The sequence below is a fragment of the Megalopta genalis genome, chromosome 9 (genome assembly GCF_051020955.1).
Source record: "Megalopta genalis isolate 19385.01 chromosome 9, iyMegGena1_principal, whole genome shotgun sequence".
Taxonomy (NCBI): domain Eukaryota; kingdom Metazoa; phylum Arthropoda; class Insecta; order Hymenoptera; family Halictidae; genus Megalopta; species Megalopta genalis.
The window spans coordinates 9,775,802-9,786,958 of record NC_135021.1 but is presented as its reverse complement, the minus strand read 5'-3'; the positions used below and the strand labels follow the sequence as shown (position 1 = coordinate 9,786,958).

At 35.2% G+C, this 11,157-nt stretch overlaps 1 long non-coding RNA gene across 1 annotated transcript; it reads left to right on the top strand.

Annotated features, from left to right (window-relative positions):
* The first annotated feature begins 339 nt into the window (after nucleotides 1-339).
* On the top strand, nucleotides 340-10,254 carry LOC117225083 (uncharacterized). The gene is made up of 2 exons (XR_004491410.2): nucleotides 340-5,395; nucleotides 8,188-10,254. It is a non-coding gene; the product is annotated as an uncharacterized LOC117225083 (long non-coding RNA).
* Nucleotides 10,255-11,157: the final 903 nt, after the last annotated feature.

Sequence of the window (11,157 nt, the reverse complement as noted above, 5' to 3'; positions counted from 1 at the left end):
CGGACGTTCCGATCGAAAAGTCAGGGTGGTCGGTCAGGTGAACGATATCCGTGTATATAGTTATACAGGAACCCTAGGAAACGAGCTTACTGGTGCATTCCGGGTTCAGCTCACCGGCGAAGGCTCCTCGCGCGCGTGCAGGAGCGCCCGCGCGTTCGTTCGTCTGACGCTTAATACCAGTTTCACGGCTTGATAAGCCGAAGCGTGTAATTTTGCAGCGGCTCCGGAGTCGGATAAGCACCAGGTTTTCTAGTTAAGTGGACCACAAAATTCGGGGAAGCCTATATAAGGCTTTTCGAGGTAGAAGGCGATCAGTCGAGCCGCAGAGCTCCCCGGCGTACTATCCGCGCCCGAATTGTTCCCCGGTTTCTCCGGTTTACTTTCGGCTATCCTGCGCCATACCCTGCTGGTGCCACGACATTCGACAGCCGTATCGCGTCGTCTGCGTCTGTCCGCGCGGCGAATTATACGCGACGTTGCGCCACCAGGAAGCTGGTTCGGCTCGTTGCTCGCGATCTACGACGAGCCACCACACCAACGGCGACGAAATCATCTCGAGGCGTGCTTCGCCTCCTTCGGTGTTTCCTCTGGTTTCAAGGAGCTACGATTTATTGTTCTTTAGGTCTTAGCTGATACGTCGACGCGATTGTGATTGCGGTTCCTTCCTATTTTTGAACATTCTTCGTTACCATGTTCTCTGGAGATGTGTTATCGGATTCCGTATTCTTCATAATTTGTCATTGGAGGTTCATCTTGCATCTGAACATTCTTCCTATTGGGTTGGCAGGAAAGTAATTTTGGCATTTCAATGTGAAACAAAACTCAATTTTTTCTATACAGGAAATGAACTTTAATCAGTCAAATATTTTCCATTCCGTTCGATGACCTTTCGCCATCTTTCTGGTAACTTCATAATCCCGCGCTCATAAAACTTCTGATCCTTATCAGTAAAAAACTTAATCAAGTGCGATTTGAGGCTATCGTTATTATTGAAATTTTTACCATTTAAAAAGTTTTGTAAACTTTGAAATAAATGATAATCCACTGGTGCAAGGTCGGGGCTGTATGGAGGATGCGACATCACTTCCCAACCAAGCTCCAATAATTTTGTACGTGTTGCTAAAGATGTGCGAGGCCTCGCATTGTCGTGGTGGAACACGATTCCTTTGCGATTTGCCAATTCTGGCCTTTTCATTTTGATTGATTCCTCCAATTTCATAAATTGTTGGCAGTAAACATTTGAGTTAGTCGTTTGGTTGCTTGGAAGCAGCTCAAAATATACAACACCTTTATAATCCCACCAAATTGACAGCATGATCTTTTTCTGATGCAATTCAGCTTTCGATATGATTTGTGCTGATTCATCGTGCTTGAATTATGAACTTTTTCGATTAATGTTATTGTAAACGATCCATTCTTCATCACCAATGATAATTCGTTTCAGAAAAGGGTCAATTGCATTAAGTAAATTTCTTTCAATTTGAAATCCAAACATGGAGCTTCTTAACAAGTCCAAGACATCTTATGTGATATTCAGTTGTTGTGTGTGATACATTTAACTTTCTTGCAATCTCTCGTACAGTTATATGACGATTCGATTCAATTATAGCTTTGATTTTGTCATCATCAATTTCAAAAGGTCGACCAGAACGTTGGTCACCTTTAAGTGACCAGATGATCTTCAGAACGAAATTTTTTTAATCAATTCTGACACATGCGTTCTGTTAAGCAATCGACGCCATAAACTTCGCATATCTTTTCGTGAGATATCGGCCTTTATCTTGCCTTTATGAAAATGATGAAGATGTGTCGAAAATGTTCATTTTTGCACTCCGTGTTAAAATTGACAGCAAACTATCAGTTGTAAACAAAACTACACGGAATTTGTTTCTATAGTAATCTAAAAGAATTATAACCTTAACAAACCAATGACGATGCAAACATAATGCTAGCTATTGATGCAAACCGAAATTATTTTCTTGCCAGCTCAATATAATACCTGGGGACGTGTTATTGGTTTCCATGCTCTTCGAGATTGATACGTATAGTGCACTCGCAGACTTCCTAAAAATAAAGTCAAGACTTACGGGAGTAATATACAAAGCACTTTTTTATGTAAAGAAATGTCGTTATTCAGTTATGTATTTGCCGTTGATACATATGACGAAAAGCATAACCTTACGCGGGTATATATATACTTTCGACATGGTTTATAGTGATTTGTTGCTCTTATTTATTGTAGGTGATCCACTTTTCATCGCACGATTCGTTTTAAAAATAAATCTCTTTTCTCATGTTTCTTCAGAAAATCAGAAATGGAGATTTGGTCGAAGAGATTTGCTTCTCAACTCGGCTAACATAAGCGAGTTGATGCAAATGATTTTCTACTGACGTTTGTGACATCCGAAGCTCTTGTGCAAGTGCTGATATTGTGTAACGAGGACTGTTATAGATTACTTTTGGCGCACGCATTTTTTTTATTACATTCTCCCCGTAAACCATGCAGATCTTCTTACAATCTGTTACGTTTTTGTCTTTTCTAAAATAAAAGAATAATTTCCATGTTTCAATTTCCGCCAAACTTGCTGATTAAATTAGATTACCGAAATCTTTGATGGTGGTATTTTGGATATAATATTTGATATATTAATTCGTCTGGAGATAAGTTATCAAATTCATGAGGTTTTTGTACTTTTTACGGTTTTAAGTAGATTCACAGTTCCTCGAAACAAAATATCGAGAAAGATTTATGTGACACATGTTATTTTGACAGAGAATATATCGATGTGTTTTGTTTTGTCTGATTATCTTTTGTATTAGCATAGTTGAAGACAAGTTTTCTCCAGTAGTCTGAGTAACATAATACATCATAATACATTCACAGAGTTTAGCGAAATAAAATTGAAACTTATGCACGAATGAAGCTTAACTATTCAGTGACCGACATACAACTAACTCTTTCCTTCCACTGGTTCTTTCAGTCTTGAAAATATCTTTAGAAAAAATAAAAATTTATAAAAATAGATCTCATTCAAAACTTTTTTTTGAAAACTCTGCCATATTGCTCTACATTAATCCAGAATTTGTCTTTGATCGTGAAGGATAGACAATGACTAGTGGATTCCAAATTCAGTGATCAAATTCTTTGGAATGTTGCGGTGACAACTTTATTACATATCTTAATTTTGATAATTGTAAAAACCACACAAAATAAGTACGAAAATATACTTCTCTCCATGTTTTGATAGAATTGATACAGGAAATAATAAGAACATTACAATAATTAGCCCAATTAACAAAATCAATAGCTCTGAACTAGTACGTGAGAAAAAACTCAGTCCAAATACTTTTTGAGTGCATTGTGCAGAATTTATTGGATGCTTTATGTGTATCTGTTGCAAGTTACTACTTTTCGAGTCTTCCATTGCCTAGGCACTGAAAGGCTTCCGAAAAATTTGAAAAATTCTAAGCTATTTATTATAGCCACCAGTTTAACGAGTGCGAGTGATAATTTAGCTAAATATTTATACTTTTTTGTTATAAAAAAATATTTCAATAAAAATATAAAATATATTTCCGTATTTTCGTTTAAACTCAACATGTGTACAGAAATACCCAAAATGTTTTGTTACATATTATTATTAATATCACTGGCACAATCTCCAGTATATGTTTATGTATATGAAGCAAGTAAAATCACAAGTAAAATCACTTAATTCATTATAAAATATTTTATATTAAATAGATATTTAGATACAACAGTATGCATAACTAATCACGTTTCTTACATTCATTCATCAAGGTTTCGTATATATCTAGCACACGTGATTCGCTTAACGTGGATGTTCATACTGAGTTTGTGAGTGCATAATTTACCAGCCAGTAGCAGTTTAAGTGTGCTTTAGTAGTGCACTCATGTATATTGAAGCAAAGTACGTAATGTACTTCATTGTTGTATAACAATGCAATTCTGTCGATGTGATCTGCAGGAATTAAAATACACATTGAATTTAAGTCATGCAACATTTTAAAAAATTACCGTATTATCATTTCAAATGCATAGTAAATTAAAAATTTCAAGGACCGTAATTGAAGTGAATGCAAATATTGTATAAAAACAGTATAATTTAAAATTGTATAAAATCATTGGCAACGTTACTGTAAAACTGTTTTGTTCAAGACAGTTAATTTTATAACTTTATTTGATTTTTAGATAATGAAGAACGGAAATAATTTTTCTTCATAGGAACGCATTGAACATAATTATTTATGTGCAAAAGTTATTGCAAATATGTATATTTTTATTTATATTCTTATTTCATTTATTATTTATTTATATTATTATTATTTATTGTTTTATATTATTTATAATATTTATATTTTTATGCATATTTCTAGAATGTACAATAAATTCAGTGTTGTAAGTCAGTAAAATCAGGCTCTTGAAAACATTATGTTATAAACGTTTGGGCTTTGCAAACGGTATTCTGGCAAATATATGTGTTTGTAACAGAACGTAGTGGTAGTATAATATAAAACGTAGATATGGTAAATCGATATTTAATCGATATTTAATTAATATAAATCGATAATCTAAAAAATTAAGTGTACTAAATTTCACAATTTTCCATAACACGTGGAACCCAATAAATAGAGTTTCGTGCATCTAATAACATTGATCCAGGAACGATTCATTTGGTCGGTTCGCGGCTGTGTAAACAAAAGCGTCGGAACCGCTCGATGGGAAAAGTATTTAACCGCTAAAAGACGGGCAAATTTAGTTGAGGTTTTTTCTGCGTTTTGCCATCGCCGGTGATTTGTCAGCGAGCGATTTTCAGCGCGCGCGTAGGCCAGTCCAAATATCCTTGTTTACGCACGCTCGACGCGATAATGCTTGTAAATAATGGTGAAAGTTTGTTGATTTGCCATTTGTCGATCGACGCTCGCCGCGTGAATAACTTTGCTTGTCGTTCGTCGACCAACACAATTTCGAGGAGTGAGAATCAAGTCGCTGGAATTGTCCGCGTAAACGTGAAACAATTCCATCGGCAGTGCGCGGAATTATACAGCGACTAGTGGGTTCGACACACGACGCGTAATTACACGGAATTATCGATACTGTCGAAATGTGAAACTATGAAACCATAAGTCCGAATTATAATTCATCTGTTTCTTACCGATCACTTGATTCATTATAAAATATTCTATATTCTTGTATCCTTTAGTTTAAGTTTAATCGTGACAGAAATATTAAGGCCAAGAAACCACAAGGAAAAATAATTTATATAATTGTTCTAATAAGTTGTATTTGAAGAAAATAAGCGTGCTCGATAAATGATTGTGATTTATATTCTTTTTCGATCCCACGACCAGGCAAATCGAAGTTCAACTTTAGGTATGTCATAATTAGACTGCAGATGTTTATGCAAAATAAAAATTGTCTACTCGTGCAATAAAGTGAAATAATATAAAAGATAGTTTTATGCCTTAAAAAATGTTAAAGGTTGAAAATAATGTAACAAATATTTTTACGCTATTTAAAGCGTTACGATAACAAAACGCTGCCTAATATTAAAGTTTCCAAGATAATCGTGTAAATAAACTGCGCATGTTTAGCGCTGCATGCAATTTATATTCAACCTTGAAAAAATCACGATTACAGCGTCAGTATGATGAGCGATCATTAATAACGTATTCATCTGACGTGACTTCATCTAATTATCATTTGTATGGATTGCAACATCATTCAACAAACGTGGGTTTTAATCAGTTCGAAAATGTCTCGATATATTGAGGTCACTAGTAGTAATAGAATACAGTAGTTATTTTTCTATAAAATTTTATGCTAGTAATATAATATAGACAATTTTTTTTTAGTCCAGGACAGTCGAATTGAGTGATATCAATGCAAGATCTGAAACACTTCGAGCCGCATGATATTCCTATGAGGAGTCTTTTCTAAAAAATACCGTGACAATTTCGCGTTTAGCAATTAATATTCAAACAGCGGACATTTTTGACAAAATTATATCTTATTATATCATGATTATTTACAATTTTATTTATCAATATTTTCAGCATATTTTCTAAGGTACTTCTTCTAGACGAATGGATCTGAGCCTCGCTCTTCGAATCATAAAAAAAGATTCTAGATAGCTAAAACATTTACACAATGTTTCTATATATTTCTAATACATCGATACACACTTTTCAATGGACGAGGTTAGTGTGAAATGTGTTTTGGTTAGACGTGCCGTTTTAGTTTGACAATTCTTATTTTGCTTAGAAATCTGCAGTTTACTCATTACTATCCATAAATACATTACCTACTCCTAAGGGAGATGCCGCGATTCGAACAGTGATCGATCATCGATCTATCTATTGGTCCATAAGTTAGGTATTTTTTACACGTGTACACGTTATAAGATACCTAACTTATGGACCAATAGATAGATGCATTGTTAATATATTAATATAGATGTATTATTATATTATACATATTATAAGTCCATATACGATAAGGAGCATAACTGAACCAACAACCACAAGTTTTGTATAAATCATTATTTATTGCTAGGAATATACAAGAATAACGAAAAATAAACATTATTTTCATCATAGTTAGGGGTAACATAAGAAATTATTGCAATAATTAATGTCTTGTTGTTTAGGAATGACAACAACAGTAAATTGAATCGGTTTTGCACCACGTCCAATACTTGACAATATTTTATATACTCTTTATTTTTAATACTTCATCCACAACCCTTTTGCTTACAAAACTGTACTAATTCGTTTTGGCATACTTTCTACTAATTTTCTGCAATAATCCGGAGATATTTGTTCCCACTGTTCTTGAATTCTCTTATACAAATCTGTGATTGAAGTTGGTTGGAAGTCATATGAATCCCGAAGTCGTCTTTTTAGAAAACCCCATAGATTCTCTATAGAGTTGAGGTCTGGGCTCCGCGGAGGCCAATCCAGAACAGAGAATTTTTTAGTATTGAGCCAATTTTTTACACTTTTAGCAGTGTGCTTAGAGTCTCGGTCATGCATGAAAATTACATTTTCTTTTTCAAAAGGCATATTATCAACAGCCTCTATAAGATGATCTTGTAAAATATCCTTGTACATGTACTGATTCATGATGCCATTAATTCGGTGCAGTGATCCAACATCAAATGCTGTTAGGCATCCCCAAAACATTAGGGATACGCCTCTATGCTTTACATGTCGTGGTTTGAGTCTTTCATTTTTAAATTCTGTTAATTTTGGTCTCGTCTAACCAAATAACCCGTTCCTATTCAATAGTTGTCCTGTTTTGGTATTTCTTGGCAAATTCCAAATGAAGTTTAATATTCTTCTTCGATAACATTGGCTTCTCTCTCTTTTTTTTAACTTCAAAACTCAGCTCCTTTGAGGGTTCTCTGTACTGTCCACTTGCTTATTTATATATTCGTATCTTCTTTTAATAATTTTGCAGCCATAGTGGCGATTGAAGCTTCACCAGATGTGACAAACCATATAATTCTTCGTTCAGCCTGCAGTAATAATTTTTTTGGTCTTCCTCCAACATTTAATAATATACTTTTACAGTATTTTTTTCTTATTTTCTACACTGTCGATTGACTAATACTACACTTTCTCGCCGTCTGACGCGTCGACACGCCGTCATTAAAGAAAGAAATTACTTTTTTTAAACAATATGATGCAATTGATTTCATATTTATTTTTACTTCACTTGCGTGCTTTTCCGTTCGACTGATTGCGAGAAACTGAGTGCTAAGACGTGCAAGAACATTTTGTAAACATACAAAACTGCTATATATAAACACACTGCTAGAACATATTCCACGTAAAGATTCCTTTTATGGACCGGTGTAAAACCGAGTCAAGCTATTTTTATTGTCATTGCTGAACGAGGAGACATTAATTATTGAAAAAATTTCTTGTGTTACTTTTGGCTGTTATAAAAATGACTATAATGTTTATTTTTTAATATTCTCCTATCTTCTTAGCAATAAATAATGATTTATACAAAACTTGTAGTTATTGGTTCAGTTATACTCCTTACTGTATATATAAATTGGTCCATAAGTTAGGTATTTTATAACGTGTATACGTTATATTATGGATCAATAGATAGATTATACATGTTACTGTACAGTAACATGTATAATTAAACAGGATCATCCAAGGAACGGATCACTCCACCGCAGAACTCATTTGGCATGTGATCCTCGCGCGGCGTAGCCGCGCTGACAAACAGAAAATTACATCGAATCTCTAAAGAATTCAAATCCACTCGCGTCGCTCCAGAAACTGCAGGGTCTCAAAGATCCACGTGAGCGTTGAAACTCAAGTTTCCGGGACGGAGGTTCACAAAACGGCAAAAGACATGCGGAACGATAACGTGCACGAGCTGCAAAAGGAGAGCGTTGTAGGGCGAAGAGTATTCCGAAGAAGCGAGCGAGTGAGAGATTCGACAACATGAAAAACTGCAGGAGGAGAAAGTGAGAGTAGAGAGACGGAGAGATGGAGAAATGGGGAGATAAAGAGATAGAGAGGTAGAGAGATAGATATAAAGATAGAGATAGAGACAGAAAGAGAGAGGGTACAGAGAGGCGAGTAAGATGGTAGTACGGGAAGAAGCTACATAGCCGAATCAAGGATGTAGACAGGAAGGATGTTCGTCGAGTGCCATCAACTTAACTTGTACCATGGCACAGCGAGCACGAGCCCATCCTCTTCGGGCTGAAGAGAGCCAAGCCGGCATAATAAGCTTTGTGCGCTGACTGTCGACGGGATCCCTCTCACGGAAGGCTGAAGAGCCAGCAGCAGCAGCAGCAGCAGCAGAAGCAGCAGCAGAAGCAGCAGCAGAAGCAGCAGCATCGGCAGCAGTAGCGACAACGCGGAGGAGCAGCGTAACAGAGAAGCCTTTGCCTCGCGAGGCTGACTATACGCGAGCACCCAAAGAATCGAGCATCTCCTCGTGAAACCAGTCCACCCTTGGAACGGACGCTCCCTGTTCGACTCGACCGCCGTGCGCTGTCGAAAAAATCTAGAAAAGCTAATTACGCTCCCTCTTCTGCTGCCCCGGCGATCTTACGTTTCCGCGCTTCCCTCGCCACGGCGACCGCCTCCCGCTCCCCAAGATGACTGTGCTAACTGCCGACGTGGTTCTCCCTCGATGATCCCGGCTGAGGTCTTCCTCGACGACTCTTGCAATTTGGACAGTCATGGCGAACCTCACTCTCAAGAAACTGTCAATTTTTATGCGCAAGTATTCCCCCCATGTACTGCAAATATCTCTGCAGTACTGCTTTCTTGTAACTCGATCTGATCATTTTAGGGGATACTTCGTTAAGTCACCATTTTTGAATAATTTAAGTGGAGCATCGGAAAGCAATTAAAACTGTGGTGGCGTTTTTAACCCTTTGCGGGTGAAACATCCTTCTATTTCAGAATTAAATAAAAATTGTCAATATTGATGTCGCTTTTTTAAAATAATTTTAATGAGTTCTTAACGATGGAATAATGTTACACATTGTTGGGTAACTGGCATTTGTCTGAATGATTTTTCTACTGGACATGAAGCTTTGAATACAATCTCAAACATCTGCAAAGATCGTCACAAGGATTATCACAAGAATTATCACACAATTCATGGATAATATATGGATTTTGCATTCACTTGTTTTCAGATTTAAGAGGTGAAAATAATCGTGAAAGTTATGGTTGAGAGAATTATTTTGTGAAATGGATTGATAATCAATAAAGGTAGAACAAATGTTCAATATAAATATTGCTACGGTTATTTTCTAACGCGTGAAATAGCTTTATGAAAGTGAAGATTCATAGATGACGACAACGATGTTCGTATGATCCCTATTTCCGTCAATATTTTTTTGAAGATGTGTTAATGTGCACTACTTACCGAAATGGTAAACATACATTATGGTATCAATTTTTTAATACCAATTATAAGTGAAGACAGACATGGAAGCGTACAAATTAGTGGGTGTCTTTGTAAGAAATGATCAAACAAAAGATGCTAGAATAATAACTTTAGACTGTATCATAACTTTTTGTGTTTTGGTTTACTTAATTAAATTCTTATTTATCTAAGAAGAATATAGCTTAATGTGGAGATTACTGTAACGAATAATAATATTCTAATGCGTCAAGCGAAAGATTGCACTTGTTAATAAAAGAATTTATAGAATAAAAAAAATGTGAAAAAAATGAAGCTGACTTCATAGTGTTGCAAACTTTACAATTGTGAAAAAACCCATAAAAGATGCGATTTCTATTTCTTTAGTTTATTCTAACACGAAATAAAGTAAATAACAAATTTATCTGCACAGTTTTCACATTAACAATTAATATTAAAAGTAAATATAATATTACTAACATTAACAATAAATATATGTTGGAAAAATTTATGACTACAATAAATTGAAACGCTAAATGTAATTGATCCAGAAAAAAATTACTAGAACCTGTTAAATCTCCAGAAAAAGTAGTAATTCGGTGGAAATGATATCTGAGGTCGATCAAATTAATTCAGTGCTACAGCTTAAATAAATGATCATTTCAGTTTTACTATGAAAAATCTTTTTTACAATTATGATTCAATTTTTTACAACAATGATTCTTATAATAAAGCTTATGACGATAAAAATTCGCATTCGCAATTTCTTTGAAACTTTTATATTTCAAGAGTATCATTTCGTACGTTAAAACAAATCCTTCAGTACAGTTTTAGTAAATTTGATTTTACACAATACAGTTTTGTTACAACTGTAACGTAACGTATAAAATCAATGAATCGCTCTAAGAGACTCCATTTTGCACGATGACAATAGACATTTAAAAGATGTAGACAAACATGCAACGCTTATTTTAGTAGTGTGTTTCGACTCACGATTCTATTCTCATCACGTTATCACCACAATAATGATAGGCGGGTCTTGTTTTAGTCTTACCGACGGCGAGTGAATTGATGGGATGTTGGTATAACGATCTCACAATTACGATCATTGTTTTTTATAGACTTCCTAGTTCCAAGCGTGCGTTTATCGACAAACATCTCTATATTATTACTCAATGATTAAAATGTAAAAATTTAAATTTAAAGAAGGCAAAAATTGTTTA